Below are 16701 nucleotides of genomic sequence, written 5' to 3'. Positions count from 1 at the left end.
CGCTGTTGGACCATGGGATTGCACCCAACTTTTTCTCTGAAAATTGTCCTAACCTGTCTGGAACATGTCTTATGTTCGCTGTGTGTTACACTGCATGGGCACCTATAGCTACTGACTTAGAACCCTTCACCTTATCAAGTCAAAGGGAGTACAGGAAGCTGTTTTGATATTTCCCATACACCTACAGTGTCCCTCAAATGTATACTTGATTGTAGGACGGTGGGAGTTTAATGTCAGCGACCTTTAATGTAGATCAGTCTTTTTTGACCTAAGGACTTGGCCCTACTTTCTGACTGAAAACTAGAGTAAAGTGGGAGGAAACATGTCTTCTTCCAACACACAGAGAAGTCTTTGCTTTTCCAACTGATCACTCAAAGGAGTACAGCTATACTATGAAATGGTATTACACGCCATTGCAATCAATTTTTTCGTTTTTAGCTGCGTTCAATCAGAACAGACAGAAGGTATTGTAAAATCTCCTCCGAGCTGGAGTTGAACCAGCGACCTAAGGATTCCTGTTCCCATACACCTACAGTCCTCCGCTCTACCAACTGAGCTATCGAAGGGATCACATGTGCAGTGTCTGGTTTGTTGGACCATCGGATACATGGGACCTAACAGAGTCTGTGTTTTGCAAGAATTCCATGTTGCAAGGACTTGAACATAACAAAACTGTATCTGTCTGACTCTACATGTTCCTTCATGCCTGAGGCACTGAACATATTTCACATCAACATGAGTATCCTTCCTTTTTCCAACTCTTGGGCTGAGTTCAGACGCAGGGGAGTACAGGGAGCAATTTTGAGAAATTGATACTAGAGCATAGGACTGTGTTTTTTTGAATGTCACTTACCTTACTGTTGGTAGATCCAGCGCTGTTGGACCATGGGATTGCACCCAACTTTTTCTCTGAAAATTGTCCTAACCTGTCTGGAACATGTCTTATGTTCGCTGTGTGTTACACTGCATGGGCACCTATAGCTACTGACTTAGAACCCTTCACCTTATCAAGTCAAAGGGAGTACAGGAAGCTGTTTTGATATTTCCCATACACCTACAGTGTCCCTCAAATGTATACTTGATTGTAGGACGGTGGGAGTTTAATGTCAGCGACCTTTAATGTAGATCAGTCTTTTTTGACCTAAGGACTTGGCCCTACTTTCTGACTGAAAACTAGAGTAAAGTGGGAGGAAACATGTCTTCTTCCAACACACAGAGAAGTCTTTGCTTTTCCAACTGATCACTCAAAGGAGTACAGCTATACTATGAAATGGTATTACACGCCATTGCAATCAATTTTTTCGTTTTTAGCTGCGTTCAATCAGAACAGACAGAAGGTATTGTAAAATCTCCTCCGAGCCGGAGTTGAACCAGCGACCTAAGGATTCCTGTTCCCATACACCTACAGTCCTCCGCTCTACCAACTGAGCTATCGAAGGGGTCACATGTGCAGTGTCTGGTTTGTTGGACCATCGGATACATGGGACCTAACAGAGTCTGTGTTTTGCAAGAATTCCATGTTGCAAGGACTTGAACATAACAAAACTGTATCTGTCTGACTCTACATGTTCCTTCATGCCTGAGGCACTGAACATATTTCACATCAACATGAGTATCCTTCCTTTTTCCAACTCTTGGGCTGCGTTCAGACGCAGGGGAGTACAGGGAGCAATTTTGAGAAATTGATACTAGAGCATAGGACTGTGTTTTTTTGAATGTCACTTACCTTACTGTTGGTAGATCCAACGCTGTTGGACCATGGGATTGCACCCAACTTTTTCTCTGAAAATTGTCCTAACCTGTCTGGAACATGTCTTATGTTCGCTGTGTGTTACACTGCATGGGCACCTATAGCTACTGACTTAGAACCCTTCACCTTATCAAGTCAAAGGGAGTACAGGAAGCTGTTTTGATATTTCCCATACACCTACAGTGTCCCTCAAATGTATACTTGATTGTAGGACGGTGGGAGTTTAATGTCAGCGACCTTTAATGTAGATCAGTCTTTTTTGACCTAAGGACTTGGCCCTACTTTCTGACTGAAAACTAGAGTAAAGTGGGAGGAAACATGTCTTCTTCCAACACACAGAGAAGTCTTTGCTTTTCCAACTGATCACTCAAAGGAGTACAGCTATACTATGAAATGGTATTACACGCCATTGCAATCAATTTTTTCGTTTTTAGCTGCGTTCAATCAGAACAGACAGAAGGTATTGTAAAATCTCCTCCGAGCCGGAGTTGAACCAGCGACCTAAGGATTCCTGTTCCCATACACCTACAGTCCTCCGCTCTACCAACTGAGCTATCGAAGGGATCACATCTTCAGTGTCTGGTTTGTTGGACCATCGGATACATGGGACCTAACAGAGTCTGTGTTTTGCAAGAATTCCATGTTGCAAGGACTTGAACATAACAAAACTGTATCTGTCTGACTCTACATGTTCCTTCATGCCTGAGGCACTGAACATATTTCACATCAACATGAGTATCCTTCCTTTTTCCAACTCTTGGGCTGCGTTCAGACGCAGGGGAGTACAGGGAGCAATTTTGAGAAATTGATACTAGAGCATAGGACTGTGTTTTTTTGAATGTCACTTACCTTACTGTTGGTAGATCCAACGCTGTTGGACCATGGGATTGCACCCAACTTTTTCTCTGAAAATTGTCCTAACCTGTCTGGAACATGTCTTATGTTCGCTGTGTGTTACACTGCATGGGCACCTATAGCTACTGACTTAGAACCCTTCACCTTATCAAGTCAAAGGGAGTACAGGAAGCTGTTTTGATATTTCCCATACACCTACAGTGTCCCTCAAATGTATACTTGATTGTAGGACGGTGGGAGTTTAATGTCAGCGACCTTTAATGTAGATCAGTCTTTTTTGACCTAAGGACTTGGCCCTACTTTCTGACTGAAAACTAGAGTAAAGTGGGAGGAAACATGTCTTCTTCCAACACACAGAGAAGTCTTTGCTTTTCCAACTGATCACTCAAAGGAGTACAGCTATACTATGAAATGGTATTACACGCCATTGCAATCAATTTTTTCGTTTTTAGCTGCGTTCAATCAGAACAGACAGAAGGTATTGTAAAATCTCCTCCGAGCCGGAGTTGAACCAGCGACCTAAGGATTCCTGTTCCCATACACCTACAGTCCTCCGCTCTACCAACTGAGCTATCGAAGGGATCACATGTTCAGTGTCTGGTTTGTTGGACCATCGGATACATGGGACCTAACAGAGTCTGTGTTTTGCAAGAATTCCATGTTGCAAGGACTTGAACATAACAAAACTGTATCTGTCTGACTCTACATGTTCCTTCATGCCTGAGGCACTGAACATATTTCACATCAACATGAGTATCCTTCCTTTTTCCAACTCTTGGGCTGCGTTCAGACGCAGGGGAGTACAGGGAGCAATTTTGAGAAATTGATACTAGAGCATAGGACTGTGTTTTTTTGAATGTCACTTACCTTACTGTTGGTAGATCCAACGCTGTTGGACCATGGGATTGCACCCAACTTTTTCTCTGAAAATTGTCCTAACCTGTCTGGAACATGTCTTATGTTCGCTGTGTGTTACACTGCATGGGCACCTATAGCTACTGACTTAGAACCCTTCACCTTATCAAGTCAAAGGGAGTACAGGAAGCTGTTTTGATATTTCCCATACACCTACAGTGTCCCTCAAATGTATACTTGATTGTAGGACGGTGGGAGTTTAATGTCAGCGACCTTTAATGTAGATCAGTCTTTTTTGACCTAAGGACTTGGCCCTACTTTCTGACTGAAAACTAGAGTAAAGTGGGAGGAAACATGTCTTCTTCCAACACACAGAGAAGTCTTTGCTTTTCCAACTGATCACTCAAAGGAGTACAGCTATACTATGAAATGGTATTACACGCCATTGCAATCAATTTTTTCGTTTTTAGCTGCGTTCAAGCAGAACAGACAGAAGGTATTGTAAAATCTCCTCCGAGCCGGAGTTGAACCAGCGACCTAAGGATTCCTGTTCCCATACACCTACAGTCCTCCGCTCTACCAACTGAGCTATCGAAGGGATCACATGTGCAGTGTCTGGTTTGTTGGACCATCGGATACATGGGACCTAACAGAGTGTGTTTTGCAAGAATTCCATGTTGCAAGGACTTGAACATAACAAAACTGTATCTGTCTGACTCTACATGTTCCTTCATGCCTGAGGCACTGAACATATTTCACATCAACATGAGTATCCTTCCTTTTTCCAACTCTTGGGCTGAGTTCAGACGCAGGGGAGTACAGGGAGCAATTTTGAGAAATTGATACTAGAGCATAGGACTGTGTTTTTTTGAATGTCACTTACCTTACTGTTGGTAGATCCAGCGCTGTTGGACCATGGGATTGCACCCAACTTTTTCTCTGAAAATTGTCCTAACCTGTCTGGAACATGTCTTATGTTCGCTGTGTGTTACACTGCATGGGCACCTATAGCTACTGACTTAGAACCCTTCACCTTATCAAGTCAAAGGGAGTACAGGAAGCTGTTTTGATATTTCCCATACACCTACAGTGTCCCTCAAATGTATACTTGATTGTAGGACGGTGGGAGTTTAATGTCAGTGACCTTTAATGTAGATCAGTCTTTTTTGACCTAAGGACTTGGCCCTACTTTCTGACTGAAAACTAGAGTAAAGTGGGAGGAAACATGTCTTCTTCCAACACACAGAGAAGTGTTTGCTTTTCCAACTGATCACTCAAAGGAGTACAGCTATACTATGAAATGGTATTACACGCCATTGCAATCAATTTTTTCGTTTTTAGCTGCGTTCAAGCAGAACAGACAGAAGGTATTGTAAAATCTCCTCCGAGCCGGAGTTGAACCAGCGACCTAAGGATTCCTGTTCCCATACACCTACAGTCCTCCGCTCTACCAACTGAGCTATCGAAGGGGTCACATGTGCAGTGTCTGGTTTGTTGGACCATCGGATACATGGGACCTAACAGAGTCTGTGTTTTGCAAGAATTCCATGTTGCAAGGACTTGAACATAACAAAACTGTATCTGTCTGACTCTACATGTTCCTTCATGCCTGAGGCACTGAACATATTTCACATCAACATGAGTATCCTTCCTTTTTCCAACTCTTGGGCTGCGTTCAGACGCAGGGGAGTACAGGGAGCAATTTTGAGAAATTGATACTAGAGCATAGGACTGTGTTTTTTTGAATGTCACTTACCTTACTGTTGGTAGATCCAACGCTGTTGGACCATGGGATTGCACCCAACTTTTTCTCTGAAAATTGTCCTAACCTGTCTGGAACATGTCTTATGTTCGCTGTGTGTTACACTGCATGGGCACCTATAGCTACTGACTTAGAACCCTTCACCTTATCAAGTCAAAGGGAGTACAGGAAGCTGTTTTGATATTTCCCATACACCTACAGTGTCCCTCAAATGTATACTTGATTGTAGGACGGTGGGAGTTTAATGTCAGCGACCTTTAATGTAGATCAGTCTTTTTTGACCTAAGGACTTGGCCCTACTTTCTGACTGAAAACTAGAGTAAAGTGGGAGGAAACATGTCTTCTTCCAACACACAGAGAAGTCTTTGCTTTTCCAACTGATCACTCAAAGGAGTACAGCTATACTATGAAATGGTATTACACGCCATTGCAATCAATTTTTTCGTTTTTAGCTGCGTTCAAGCAGAACAGACAGAAGGTATTGTAAAATCTCCTCCGAGCCGGAGTTGAACCAGCGAACTAAGGATTCCTGTTCCCATACACCTACAGTCCTCCGCTCTACCAACTGAGCTATCGAAGGGGTCACATGTGCAGTGTCTGGTTTGTTGGACCATCGGATACATGGGACCTAACAGAGTCTGTGTTTTGCAAGAATTCTATGTTGCAAGGACTTGAACATAACAAAACTGTATCTGTCTGAGTCTACATGTTCCTTCATGCCTGAGGCACTGAACATATTTCACATCAACATGAGTATCCTTCCTTTTTCCAACTCTTGGGCTGCGTTCAGACGCAGGGGAGTACAGGGAGCAATTTTGAGAAATTGATACTAGAGCATAGGACTGTGTTTTTTTGAATGTCACTTACCTTACTGTTGGTAGATCCAACGCTGTTGGACCATGGGATTGCACCCAACTTTTTCTCTGAAAATTGTCCTAACCTGTCTGGAACATGTCTTATGTTCGCTGTGTGTTACACTGCATGGGCACCTATAGCTACTGACTTAGAACCCTTCACCTTATCAAGTCAAAGGGAGTACAGGAAGCTGTTTTGATATTTCCCATACACCTACAGTGTCCCTCAAATGTATACTTGATTGTAGGACGGTGGGAGTTTAATGTCAGCGACCTTTAATGTAGATCAGTCTTTTTTGACCTAAGGACTTGGCCCTACTTTCTGACTGAAAACTAGAGTAAAGTGGGAGGAAACATGTCTTCTTCCAACACACAGAGAAGTCTTTGCTTTTCCAACTGATCACTCAAAGGAGTACAGCTATACTATGAAATGGTATTACACGCCATTGCAATCAATTTTTTCGTTTTTAGCTGCGTTCAATCAGAACAGACAGAAGGTATTGTAAAATCTCCTCCGAGCAGGAGTTGAACCAGCGACCTAAGGATTCCTGTTCCCATACACCTACAGTCCTCCGCTCTACCAACTGAGCTATCGAAGGGGTCACATGTGCAGTGTCTGGTTTGTTGGACCATCGGATACATGGGACCTAACAGAGTCTGTGTTTTGCAAGAATTCCATGTTGCAAGGACTTGAACATAACAAAACTGTATCTGTCTGACTCTACATGTTCCTTCATGCCTGAGGCACTGAACATATTTCACATCAACATGAGTATCCTTCCTTTTTCCAACTCTTGGGCTGAGTTCAGACGCAGGGGAGTACAGGGAGCAATTTTGAGAAATTGATACTAGAGCATAGGACTGTGTTTTTTTGAATGTCACTTACCTTACTGTTGGTAGATCCAGCGCTGTTGGACCATGGGATTGCACCCAACTTTTTCTCTGAAAATTGTCCTAACCTGTCTGGAACATGTCTTATGTTCGCTGTGTGTTACACTGCATGGGCACCTATAGCTACTGACTTAGAACCCTTCACCTTATCAAGTCAAAGGGTGTACAGGAAGCTGTTTTGATATTTCCCATACACCTACAGTGTCCCTCAAATGTATACTTGATTGTAGGACGGTGGGAGTTTAATGTCAGCGACCTTTAATGTAGATCAGTCTTTTTTGACCTAAGGACTTGGCCCTACTTTCTGACTGAAAACTAGAGTAAAGTGGGAGGAAACATGTCTTCTTCCAACACACAGAGAAGTCTTTGCTTTTCCAACTGATCACTCAAAGGAGTACAGCTATACTATGAAATGGTATTACACGCCATTGCAATCAATTTTTTCGTTTTTAGCTGCGTTCAATCAGAACAGACAGAAGGTATTGTAAAATCTCCTCCGAGCCGGAGTTGAACCAGCGACCTAAGGATTCCTGTTCCCATACACCTACAGTCCTCCGCTCTACCAACTGAGCTATCGAAGGGGTCACATGTGCAGTGTCTGGTTTGTTGGACCATCGGATACATGGGACCTAACAGAGTCTGTGTTTTGCAAGAATTCCATGTTGCAAGGACTTGAACATAACAAAACTGTATCTGTCTGACTCTACATGTTCCTTCATGCCTGAGGCACTGAACATATTTCACATCAACATGAGTATCCTTCCTTTTTCCAACTCTTGGGCTGCGTTCAGACGCAGGGGAGTACAGGGAGCAATTTTGAGAAATTGATACTAGAGCATAGGACTGTGTTTTTTTGAATGTCACTTACCTTACTGTTGGTAGATCCAACGCTGTTGGACCATGGGATTGCACCCAACTTTTTCTCTGAAAATTGTCCTAACCTGTCTGGAACATGTCTTATGTTCGCTGTGTGTTACACTGCATGGGCACCTATAGCTACTGACTTAGAACCCTTCACCTTATCAAGTCAAAGGGAGTACAGGAAGCTGTTTTGATATTTCCCATACACCTACAGTGTCCCTCAAATGTATACTTGATTGTAGGACGGTGGGAGTTTAATGTCAGCGACCTTTAATGTAGATCAGTCTTTTTTGACCTAAGGACTTGGCCCTACTTTCTGACTGAAAACTAGAGTAAAGTGGGAGGAAACATGTCTTCTTCCAACACACAGAGAAGTCTTTGCTTTTCCAACTGATCACTCAAAGGAGTACAGCTATACTATGAAATGGTATTACACGCCATTGCAATCAATTTTTTCGTTTTTAGCTGCGTTCAATCAGAACAGACAGAAGGTATTGTAAAATCTCCTCCGAGCCGGAGTTGAACCAGCGACCTAAGGATTCCTGTTCCCATACACCTACAGTCCTCCGCTCTACCAACTGAGCTATCGAAGGGGTCACATGTGCAGTGTCTGGTTTGTTGGACCATCGGATACATGGGACCTAACAGAGTCTGTGTTTTGCAAGAATTCCATGTTGCAAGGACTTGAACATAACAAAACTGTATCTGTCTGACTCTACATGTTCCTTCATGCCTGAGGCACTGAACATATTTCACATCAACATGAGTATCCTTCCTTTTTCCAACTCTTGGGCTGCGTTCAGACGCAGGGGAGTACAGGGAGCAATTTTGAGAAATTGATACTAGAGCATAGGACTGTGTTTTTTTGAATGTCACTTACCTTACTGTTGGTAGATCCAACGCTGTTGGACCATGGGATTGCACCCAACTTTTTCTCTGAAAATTGTCCTAACCTGTCTGGAACATGTCTTATATTCGCTGTGTGTTACACTGCATGGGCACCTATAGCTACTGACTTAGAACCCTTCACCTTATCAAGTCAAAGGGAGTACAGGAAGCTGTTTTGATATTTCCCATACACCTACAGTGTCCCTCAAATGTATACTTGATTGTAGGACGGTGGGAGTTTAATGTCAGCGACCTTTAATGTAGATCAGTCTTTTTTGACCTAAGTACTTGGCCCTACTTTCTGACTGAAAACTAGAGTAAAGTGGGAGGAAACATGTCTTCTTCCAACACACAGAGAAGTCTTTGCTTTTCCAACTGATCACTCAAAGGAGTACAGCTATACTATGAAATGGTATTACACGCCATTGCAATCAATTTTTTCGTTTTTAGCTGCGTTCAAGCAGAACAGACAGAAGGTATTGTAAAATCTCCTCCGAGCCGGAGTTGAACCAGCGACCTAAGGATTCCTGTTCCCATACACCTACAGTCCTCCGCTCTACCAACTGAGCTATCGAAGGGGTCACATGTGCAGTGTCTGGTTTGTTGGACCATCGGATACATGGGACCTAACAGAGTCTGTGTTTTGCAAGAATTCCATGTTGCAAGGACTTGAACATAACAAAACTGTATCTGTCTGACTCTACATGTTCCTTCATGCCTGAGGCACTGAACATATTTCACATCAACATGAGTATCCTTCCTTTTTCCAACTCTTGGGCTGCGTTCAGACGCAGGGGAGTACAGGGAGCAATTTTGAGAAATTGATACTAGAGCATAGGACTGTGTTTTTTTGAATGTCACTTACCTTACTGTTGGTAGATCCAACGCTGTTGGACCATGGGATTGCACCCAACTTTTTCTCTGAAAATTGTCCTAACCTGTCTGGAACATGTCTTATATTCGCTGTGTGTTACACTGCATGGGCACCTATAGCTACTGACTTAGAACCCTTCACCTTATCAAGTCAAAGGGAGTACAGGAAGCTGTTTTGATATTTCCCATACACCTACAGTGTCCCTCAAATGTATACTTGATTGTAGGACGGTGGGAGTTTAATGTCAGCGACCTTTAATGTAGATCAGTCTTTTTTGACCTAAGTACTTGGCCCTACTTTCTGACTGAAAACTAGAGTAAAGTGGGAGGAAACATGTCTTCTTCCAACACACAGAGAAGTCTTTGCTTTTCCAACTGATCACTCAAAGGAGTACAGCTATACTATGAAATGGTATTACACGCCATTGCAATCAATTTTTTCGTTTTTAGCTGCGTTCAATCAGAACAGACAGAAGGTATTGTAAAATCTCCTCCGAGCCGGAGTTGAACCAGCGACCTAAGGATTCCTGTTCCCATACACCTACAGTCCTCCGCTCTACCAACTGAGCTATCGAAGGCATCACATGTGCAGTGTCTGGTTTGTTGGACCATCGGATACATGGGACCTAACAGAGTCTGTGTTTTGCAAGAATTCCATGTTGCAAGGACTTGAACATAACAAAACTGTATCTGTCTGACTCTACATGTTCCTTCATGCCTGAGGCACTGAACATATTTCACATCAACATGAGTATCCTTCCTTTTTCCAACTCTTGGGCTGCGTTCAGACGCAGGGGAGTACAGGGAGCAATTTTGAGAAATTGATACTAGAGCATAGGACTGTGTTTTTTTGAATGTCACTTACCTTACTGTTGGTAGATCCAACGCTGTTGGACCATGGGATTGCACCCAACTTTTTCTCTGAAAATTGTCCTAACCTGTCTGGAACATGTCTTATATTCGCTGTGTGTTACACTGCATGGGCACCTATAGCTACTGACTTAGAACCCTTCACCTTATCAAGTCAAAGGGAGTACAGGAAGCTGTTTTGATATTTCCCATACACCTACAGTGTCCCTCAAATGTATACTTGATTGTAGGACGGTGGGAGTTTAATGTCAGCGACCTTTAATGTAGATCAGTCTTTTTTGACCTAAGTACTTGGCCCTACTTTCTGACTGAAAACTAGAGTAAAGTGGGAGGAAACATGTCTTCTTCCAACACACAGAGAAGTCTTTGCTTTTCCAACTGATCACTCAAAGGAGTACAGCTATACTATGAAATGGTATTACACGCCATTGCAATCAATTTTTTCGTTTTTAGCTGCGTTCAATCAGAACAGACAGAAGGTATTGTAAAATCTCCTCCGAGCCGGAGTTGAACCAGCGACCTAAGGATTCCTGTTCCCATACACCTACAGTCCTCCGCTCTACCAACTGAGCTATCGAAGGGGTCACATGTGCAGTGTCTGGTTTGTTGGACCATCGGATACATGGGACCTAACAGAGTCTGTGTTTTGCAAGAATTCCATGTTGCAAGGACTTGAACATAACAAAACTGTATCTGTCTGACTCTACATGTTCCTTCATGCCTGAGGCACTGAACATATTTCACATCAACATGAGTATCCTTCCTTTTTCCAACTCTTGGGCTGCGTTCAGACGCAGGGGAGTACAGGGAGCAATCTTGAGAAATTGATACTAGAGCATAGGACTGTGTTTTTTTGAATGTCACTTACCTTACTGTTGGTAGATCCAACGCTGTTGGACCATGGGATTGCACCCAACTTTTTCTCTGAAAATTGTCCTAACCTGTCTGGAACATGTCTTATGTTCGCTGTGTGTTACACTGCATGGGCACCTATAGCTACTGACTTAGAACCCTTCACCTTATCAAGTCAAAGGGAGTACAGGAAGCTGTTTTGATATTTCCCATACACCTACAGTGTCCCTCAAATGTATACTTGATTGTAGGACGGTGGGAGTTTAATATCAGCGACCTTTAATGTAGATCAGTCTTTTTTAACCTAAGGACTTGGCCCTACTTTCTGACTGAAAACTAGAGTAAAGTGGGAGGAAACATGTCTTCTTCCAACACACAGAGAAGTCTTTGCTTTTCCAACTGATCACTCAAAGGAGTACAGCTATACTATGAAATGGTATTACACGCCATTGCAATCAATTTTTTCGTTTTTAGCTGCGTTCAATCAGAACAGACAGAAGGTATTGTAAAATCTCCTCCGAGCCGGAGTTGAACCAGCGACCTAAGGATTCCTGTTCCCATACACCTACAGTCCTCCGCTCTACCAACTGAGCTATCGAAGGGGTCACATGTGCAGTGTCTGGTTTGTTGGACCATCGGATACATGGGACCTAACAGAGTCTGTGTTTTGCAAGAATTCCATGTTGCAAGGACTTGAACATAACAAAACTGTATCTGTCTGACTCTACATGTTCCTTCATGCCTGAGGCACTGAACATATTTCACATCAACATGAGTATCCTTCCTTTTTCCAACTCTTGGGCTGCGTTCAGACGCAGGGGAGTACAGGGAGCAATTTTGAGAAATTGATACTAGAGCATAGGACTGTGTTTTTTTGAATGTCACTTACCTTACTGTTGGTAGATCCAACGCTGTTGGACCATGGGATTGCACCCAACTTTTTCTCTGAAAATTGTCCTAACCTGTCTGGAACATGTCTTATGTTCGCTGTGTGTTACACTGCATGGGCACCTATAGCTACTGACTTAGAACCCTTCACCTTATCAAGTCAAAGGGAGTACAGGAAGCTGTTTTGATATTTCCCATACACCTACAGTGTCCCTCAAATGTATACTTGATTGTAGGACGGTGGGAGTTTAATGTCAGCGACCTTTAATGTAGATCAGTCTTTTTTGACCTAAGGACTTGGCCCTACTTTCTGACTGAAAACTAGAGTAAAGTGGGAGGAAACATGTCTTCTTCCAACACACAGAGAAGTCTTTGCTTTTCCAACTGATCACTCAAAGGAGTACAGCTATACTATGAAATGGTATTACACGCCATTGCAATCAATTTTTTCGTTTTTAGCTGCGTTCAATCAGAACAGACAGAAGGTATTGTAAAATCTCCTCCGAGCCGGAGTTGAACCAGCGACCTAAGGATTCCTGTTCCCATACACCTACAGTCCTCCGCTCTACCAACTGAGCTATCGAAGGGATCACATGTGCAGTGTCTGGTTTGTTGGACCATCGGATACATGGGACCTAACAGAGTCTGTGTTTTGCAAGAATTCCATGTTGCAAGGACTTGAACATAACAAAACTGTATCTGTCTGACTCTACATGTTCCTTCATGCCTGAGGCACTGAACATATTTCACATCAACATGAGTATCCTTCCTTTTTCCAACTCTTGGGCTGCGTTCAGACGCAGGGGAGTACAGGGAGCAATTTTGAGAAATTGATACTAGAGCATAGGACTGTGTTTTTTTGAATGTCACTTACCTTACTGTTGGTAGATCCAACGCTGTTGGACCATGGGATTGCACCCAACTTTTTCTCTGAAAATTGTCCTAACCTGTCTGGAACATGTCTTATATTCGCTGTGTGTTACACTGCATGGGCACCTATAGCTACTGACTTAGAACCCTTCACCTTATCAAGTCAAAGGGAGTACAGGAAGCTGTTTTGATATTTCCCATACACCTACAGTGTCCCTCAAATGTATACTTGATTGTAGGACGGTGGGAGTTTAATGTCAGTGACCTTTAATGTAGATCAGTCTTTTTTGACCTAAGTACTTGGCCCTACTTTCTGACTGAAAACTAGAGTAAAGTGGGAGGAAACATGTCTTCTTCCAACACACAGAGAAGTCTTTGCTTTTCCAACTGATCACTCAAAGGAGTACAGCTATACTATGAAATGGTATTACACGCCATTGCAATCAATTTTTTCGTTTTTAGCTGCGTTCAATCAGAACAGACAGAAGGTATTGTAAAATCTCCTCCGAGCCGGAGTTGAACCAGCGACCTAAGGATTCCTGTTCCCATACACCTACAGTCCTCCGCTCTACCAACTGAGCTATCGAAGGGGTCACATGTGCAGTGTCTGGTTTGTTGGACCATCGGATACATGGGACCTAACAGAGTCTGTGTTTTGCAAGAATTCCATGTTGCAAGGACTTGAACATAACAAAACTGTATCTGTCTGACTCTACATGTTCCTTCATGCCTGAGGCACTGAACATATTTCACATCAACATGAGTATCCTTCCTTTTTCCAACTCTTGGGCTGCGTTCAGACGCAGGGGAGTACAGGGAGCAATTTTGAGAAATTGATACTAGAGCATAGGACTGTGTTTTTTTGAATGTCACTTACCTTACTGTTGGTAGATCCAACGCTGTTGGACCATGGGATTGCACCCAACTTTTTCTCTGAAAATTGTCCTAACCTGTCTGGAACATGTCTTATGTTCGCTGTGTGTTACACTGCATGGGCACCTATAGCTACTGACTTAGAACCCTTCACCTTATCAAGTCAAAGGGAGTACAGGAAGCTGTTTTGATATTTCCCATACACCTACAGTGTCCCTCAAATGTATACTTGATTATAGGACGGTGGGAGTTTAATGTCAGCGACCTTTAATGTAGATCAGTCTTTTTTGACCTAAGGACTTGGCCCTACTTTCTGACTGAAAACTAGAGTAAAGTGGGAGGAAACATGTCTTCTTCCAACACACAGAGAAGTCTTTGCTTTTCCAACTGATCACTCAAAGGAGTACAGCTATACTATGAAATGGTATTACACGCCATTGCAATCAATTTTTTCATTTTTAGCTGCGTTCAATCAGAACAGACAGAAGGTATTGTAAAATCTCCTCCGAGCCGGAGTTGAACCAGCGACCTAAGGATTCCTGTTCCCATACACCTACAGTCCTCCGCTCTACCAACTGAGCTATCGAAGGGGTCACATGTGCAGTGTCTGGTTTGTTGGACCATCGGATACATGGGACCTAACAGAGTCTGTGTTTTGCAAGAATTCCATGTTGCAAGGACTTGAACATAACAAAACTGTATCTGTCTGACTCTACATGTTCCTTCATGCCTGAGGCACTGAACATATTTCACATCAACATGAGTATCCTTCCTTTTTCCAACTCTTGGGCTGCGTTCAGACGCAGGGGAGTACAGGGAGCAATTTTGAGAAATTGATACTAGAGCATAGGACTGTGTTTTTTTGAATGTCACTTACCTTACTGTTGGTAGATCCAACGCTGTTGGACCATGGGATTGCACCCAACTTTTTCTCTGAAAATTGTCCTAACCTGTCTGGAACATGTCTTATATTCGCTGTGTGTTACACTGCATGGGCACCTATAGCTACTGACTTAGAACCCTTCACCTTATCAAGTCAAAGGGAGTACAGGAAGCTGTTTTGATATTTCCCATACACCTACAGTGTCCCTCAAATGTATACTTGATTGTAGGACGGTGGGAGTTTAATGTCAGCGACCTTTAATGTAGATCAGACTTTTTTGACCTAAGGACTTGGCCCTACTTTCTGACTGAAAACTAGAGTAAAGTGGGAGGAAACATGTCTTCTTCCAACACACAGAGAAGTCTTTGCTTTTCCAACTGATCACTCAAAGGAGTACAGCTATACTATGAAATGGTATTACACGCCATTGCAATCAATTTTTTCGTTTTTAGCTGCGTTCAATCAGAACAGACAGAAGGTATTGTAAAATCTCCTCCGAGCAGGAGTTGAACCAGCGACCTAAGGATTCCTGTTCCCATACACCTACAGTCCTCCGCTCTACCAACTGAGCTATCGAAGGGGTCACATGTGCAGTGTCTGGTTTGTTGGACCATCGGATACATGGGACCTAACAGAGTCTGTGTTTTGCAAGAATTCCATGTTGCAAGGACTTGAACATAACAAAACTGTATCTGTCTGACTCTACATGTTCCTTCATGCCTGAGGCACTGAACATATTTCACATCAACATGAGTATCCTTCCTTTTTCCAACTCTTGGGCTGCGTTCAGACGCAGGGGAGTACAGGGAGCAATTTTGAGAAATTGATACTAGAGCATAGGACTGTGTTTTTTTGAATGTCACTTACCTTACTGTTGGTAGATCCAACGCTGTTGGACCATGGGATTGCACCCAACTTTTTCTCTGAAAATTGTCCTAACCTGTCTGGAACATGTCTTATGTTCGCTGTGTGTTACACTGCATGGGCACCTATAGCTACTGACTTAGAACCCTTCACCTTATCAAGTCAAAGGGAGTACAGGAAGCTGTTTTGATATTTCCCATACACCTACAGTGTCCCTCAAATGTATACTTGATTGTAGGACGGTGGGAGTTTAATGTCAGCGACCTTTAATGTAGATCAGTCTTTTTTGACCTAAGTACTTGGCCCTACTTTCTGACTGAAAACTAGAGTAAAGTGGGAGGAAACATGTCTTCTTCCAACACACAGAGAAGTCTTTGCTTTTCCAACTGATCACTCAAAGGAGTACAGCTATACTATGAAATGGTATTACACGCCATTGCAATCAATTTTTTCGTTTTTAGCTGCGTTCAATCAGAACAGACAGAAGGTATTGTAAAATCTCCTCCGAGCCGGAGTTGAACCAGCGACCTAAGGATTCCTGTTCCCATACACCTACAGTCCTCCGCTCTACCAACTGAGCTATCGAAGGGATCACATGTGCAGTGTCTGGTTTGTTGGACCATCGGATACATGGGACCTAACAGAGTCTGTGTTTTGCAAGAATTCCATGTTGCAAGGACTTGAACATAACAAAACTGTATCTGTCTGACTCTACATGTTCCTTCATGCCTGAGGCACTGAACATATTTCACATCAACATGAGTATCCTTCCTTTTTCCAACTCTTGGGCTGCGTTCAGACGCAGGGGAGTACAGGGAGCAATTTTGAGAAATTGATACTAGAGCATAGGACTGTGTTTTTTTGAATGTCACTTACCTTACTGTTGGTAGATCCAACGCTGTTGGACCATGGGATTGCACCCAACTTTTTCTCTGAAAATTGTCCTAACCTGTCTGGAACATGTCTTATGTTCGCTGTGTGTTACACTGCATGGGCACCTATAGCTACTGAC

The 16701-nt window shown here is 42.9% G+C and overlaps 19 non-coding genes across 19 annotated transcripts; all 19 read right to left on the bottom strand.

Moving 5' to 3' along the window:
• Nucleotides 1-477: 477 nt before the first annotated feature.
• trnay-gua (transfer RNA tyrosine (anticodon GUA)) lies at nucleotides 478-566 on the bottom strand. The gene is given in 2 exon segments: nucleotides 478-513; nucleotides 530-566. It is a non-coding gene; the product is annotated as a tRNA-Tyr (tRNA).
• A 784-nt stretch (nucleotides 567-1350) lies between these two features.
• On the bottom strand, nucleotides 1351-1439 carry trnay-gua (transfer RNA tyrosine (anticodon GUA)). Its single transcript is given in 2 exon segments — nucleotides 1351-1386; nucleotides 1403-1439. It is a non-coding gene; the product is annotated as a tRNA-Tyr (tRNA).
• Nucleotides 1440-2223: 784 nt separating this feature from the next.
• On the bottom strand, nucleotides 2224-2312 carry trnay-gua (transfer RNA tyrosine (anticodon GUA)). Its single transcript is given in 2 exon segments — nucleotides 2224-2259; nucleotides 2276-2312. It is a non-coding gene; the product is annotated as a tRNA-Tyr (tRNA).
• Nucleotides 2313-3096: 784 nt separating this feature from the next.
• Nucleotides 3097-3185, bottom strand: trnay-gua (transfer RNA tyrosine (anticodon GUA)). The gene is given in 2 exon segments: nucleotides 3097-3132; nucleotides 3149-3185. It is a non-coding gene; the product is annotated as a tRNA-Tyr (tRNA).
• A 784-nt stretch (nucleotides 3186-3969) lies between these two features.
• Nucleotides 3970-4058, bottom strand: trnay-gua (transfer RNA tyrosine (anticodon GUA)). Its single transcript is given in 2 exon segments — nucleotides 3970-4005; nucleotides 4022-4058. It is a non-coding gene; the product is annotated as a tRNA-Tyr (tRNA).
• A 782-nt stretch (nucleotides 4059-4840) lies between these two features.
• On the bottom strand, nucleotides 4841-4929 carry trnay-gua (transfer RNA tyrosine (anticodon GUA)). Its single transcript is given in 2 exon segments — nucleotides 4841-4876; nucleotides 4893-4929. It is a non-coding gene; the product is annotated as a tRNA-Tyr (tRNA).
• A 784-nt stretch (nucleotides 4930-5713) lies between these two features.
• On the bottom strand, nucleotides 5714-5802 carry trnay-gua (transfer RNA tyrosine (anticodon GUA)). Its single transcript is given in 2 exon segments — nucleotides 5714-5749; nucleotides 5766-5802. It is a non-coding gene; the product is annotated as a tRNA-Tyr (tRNA).
• A 784-nt stretch (nucleotides 5803-6586) lies between these two features.
• On the bottom strand, nucleotides 6587-6675 carry trnay-gua (transfer RNA tyrosine (anticodon GUA)). The gene is given in 2 exon segments: nucleotides 6587-6622; nucleotides 6639-6675. It is a non-coding gene; the product is annotated as a tRNA-Tyr (tRNA).
• Nucleotides 6676-7459: 784 nt separating this feature from the next.
• On the bottom strand, nucleotides 7460-7548 carry trnay-gua (transfer RNA tyrosine (anticodon GUA)). Its single transcript is given in 2 exon segments — nucleotides 7460-7495; nucleotides 7512-7548. It is a non-coding gene; the product is annotated as a tRNA-Tyr (tRNA).
• A 784-nt stretch (nucleotides 7549-8332) lies between these two features.
• On the bottom strand, nucleotides 8333-8421 carry trnay-gua (transfer RNA tyrosine (anticodon GUA)). The gene is given in 2 exon segments: nucleotides 8333-8368; nucleotides 8385-8421. It is a non-coding gene; the product is annotated as a tRNA-Tyr (tRNA).
• Nucleotides 8422-9205: 784 nt separating this feature from the next.
• Nucleotides 9206-9294, bottom strand: trnay-gua (transfer RNA tyrosine (anticodon GUA)). The gene is given in 2 exon segments: nucleotides 9206-9241; nucleotides 9258-9294. It is a non-coding gene; the product is annotated as a tRNA-Tyr (tRNA).
• A 784-nt stretch (nucleotides 9295-10078) lies between these two features.
• trnay-gua (transfer RNA tyrosine (anticodon GUA)) lies at nucleotides 10079-10167 on the bottom strand. The gene is given in 2 exon segments: nucleotides 10079-10114; nucleotides 10131-10167. It is a non-coding gene; the product is annotated as a tRNA-Tyr (tRNA).
• A 784-nt stretch (nucleotides 10168-10951) lies between these two features.
• On the bottom strand, nucleotides 10952-11040 carry trnay-gua (transfer RNA tyrosine (anticodon GUA)). The gene is given in 2 exon segments: nucleotides 10952-10987; nucleotides 11004-11040. It is a non-coding gene; the product is annotated as a tRNA-Tyr (tRNA).
• A 784-nt stretch (nucleotides 11041-11824) lies between these two features.
• On the bottom strand, nucleotides 11825-11913 carry trnay-gua (transfer RNA tyrosine (anticodon GUA)). Its single transcript is given in 2 exon segments — nucleotides 11825-11860; nucleotides 11877-11913. It is a non-coding gene; the product is annotated as a tRNA-Tyr (tRNA).
• A 784-nt stretch (nucleotides 11914-12697) lies between these two features.
• Nucleotides 12698-12786, bottom strand: trnay-gua (transfer RNA tyrosine (anticodon GUA)). Its single transcript is given in 2 exon segments — nucleotides 12698-12733; nucleotides 12750-12786. It is a non-coding gene; the product is annotated as a tRNA-Tyr (tRNA).
• Nucleotides 12787-13570: 784 nt separating this feature from the next.
• Nucleotides 13571-13659, bottom strand: trnay-gua (transfer RNA tyrosine (anticodon GUA)). The gene is given in 2 exon segments: nucleotides 13571-13606; nucleotides 13623-13659. It is a non-coding gene; the product is annotated as a tRNA-Tyr (tRNA).
• A 784-nt stretch (nucleotides 13660-14443) lies between these two features.
• On the bottom strand, nucleotides 14444-14532 carry trnay-gua (transfer RNA tyrosine (anticodon GUA)). Its single transcript is given in 2 exon segments — nucleotides 14444-14479; nucleotides 14496-14532. It is a non-coding gene; the product is annotated as a tRNA-Tyr (tRNA).
• A 784-nt stretch (nucleotides 14533-15316) lies between these two features.
• Nucleotides 15317-15405, bottom strand: trnay-gua (transfer RNA tyrosine (anticodon GUA)). Its single transcript is given in 2 exon segments — nucleotides 15317-15352; nucleotides 15369-15405. It is a non-coding gene; the product is annotated as a tRNA-Tyr (tRNA).
• Nucleotides 15406-16189: 784 nt separating this feature from the next.
• trnay-gua (transfer RNA tyrosine (anticodon GUA)) lies at nucleotides 16190-16278 on the bottom strand. Its single transcript is given in 2 exon segments — nucleotides 16190-16225; nucleotides 16242-16278. It is a non-coding gene; the product is annotated as a tRNA-Tyr (tRNA).
• Nucleotides 16279-16701: the final 423 nt, after the last annotated feature.

This window comes from Copadichromis virginalis, linkage group LG10 (genome assembly GCF_057382275.1).
Source record: "Copadichromis virginalis isolate Kocher_CV1m ecotype Utaka linkage group LG10, C_Virginalis_male_GT1.1, whole genome shotgun sequence".
Classification (NCBI taxonomy): domain Eukaryota; kingdom Metazoa; phylum Chordata; class Actinopteri; order Cichliformes; family Cichlidae; genus Copadichromis; species Copadichromis virginalis.
The sequence above is the reverse complement of the archived record's forward strand: the minus strand, read 5'-3'. Positions and strand labels throughout refer to the sequence as shown.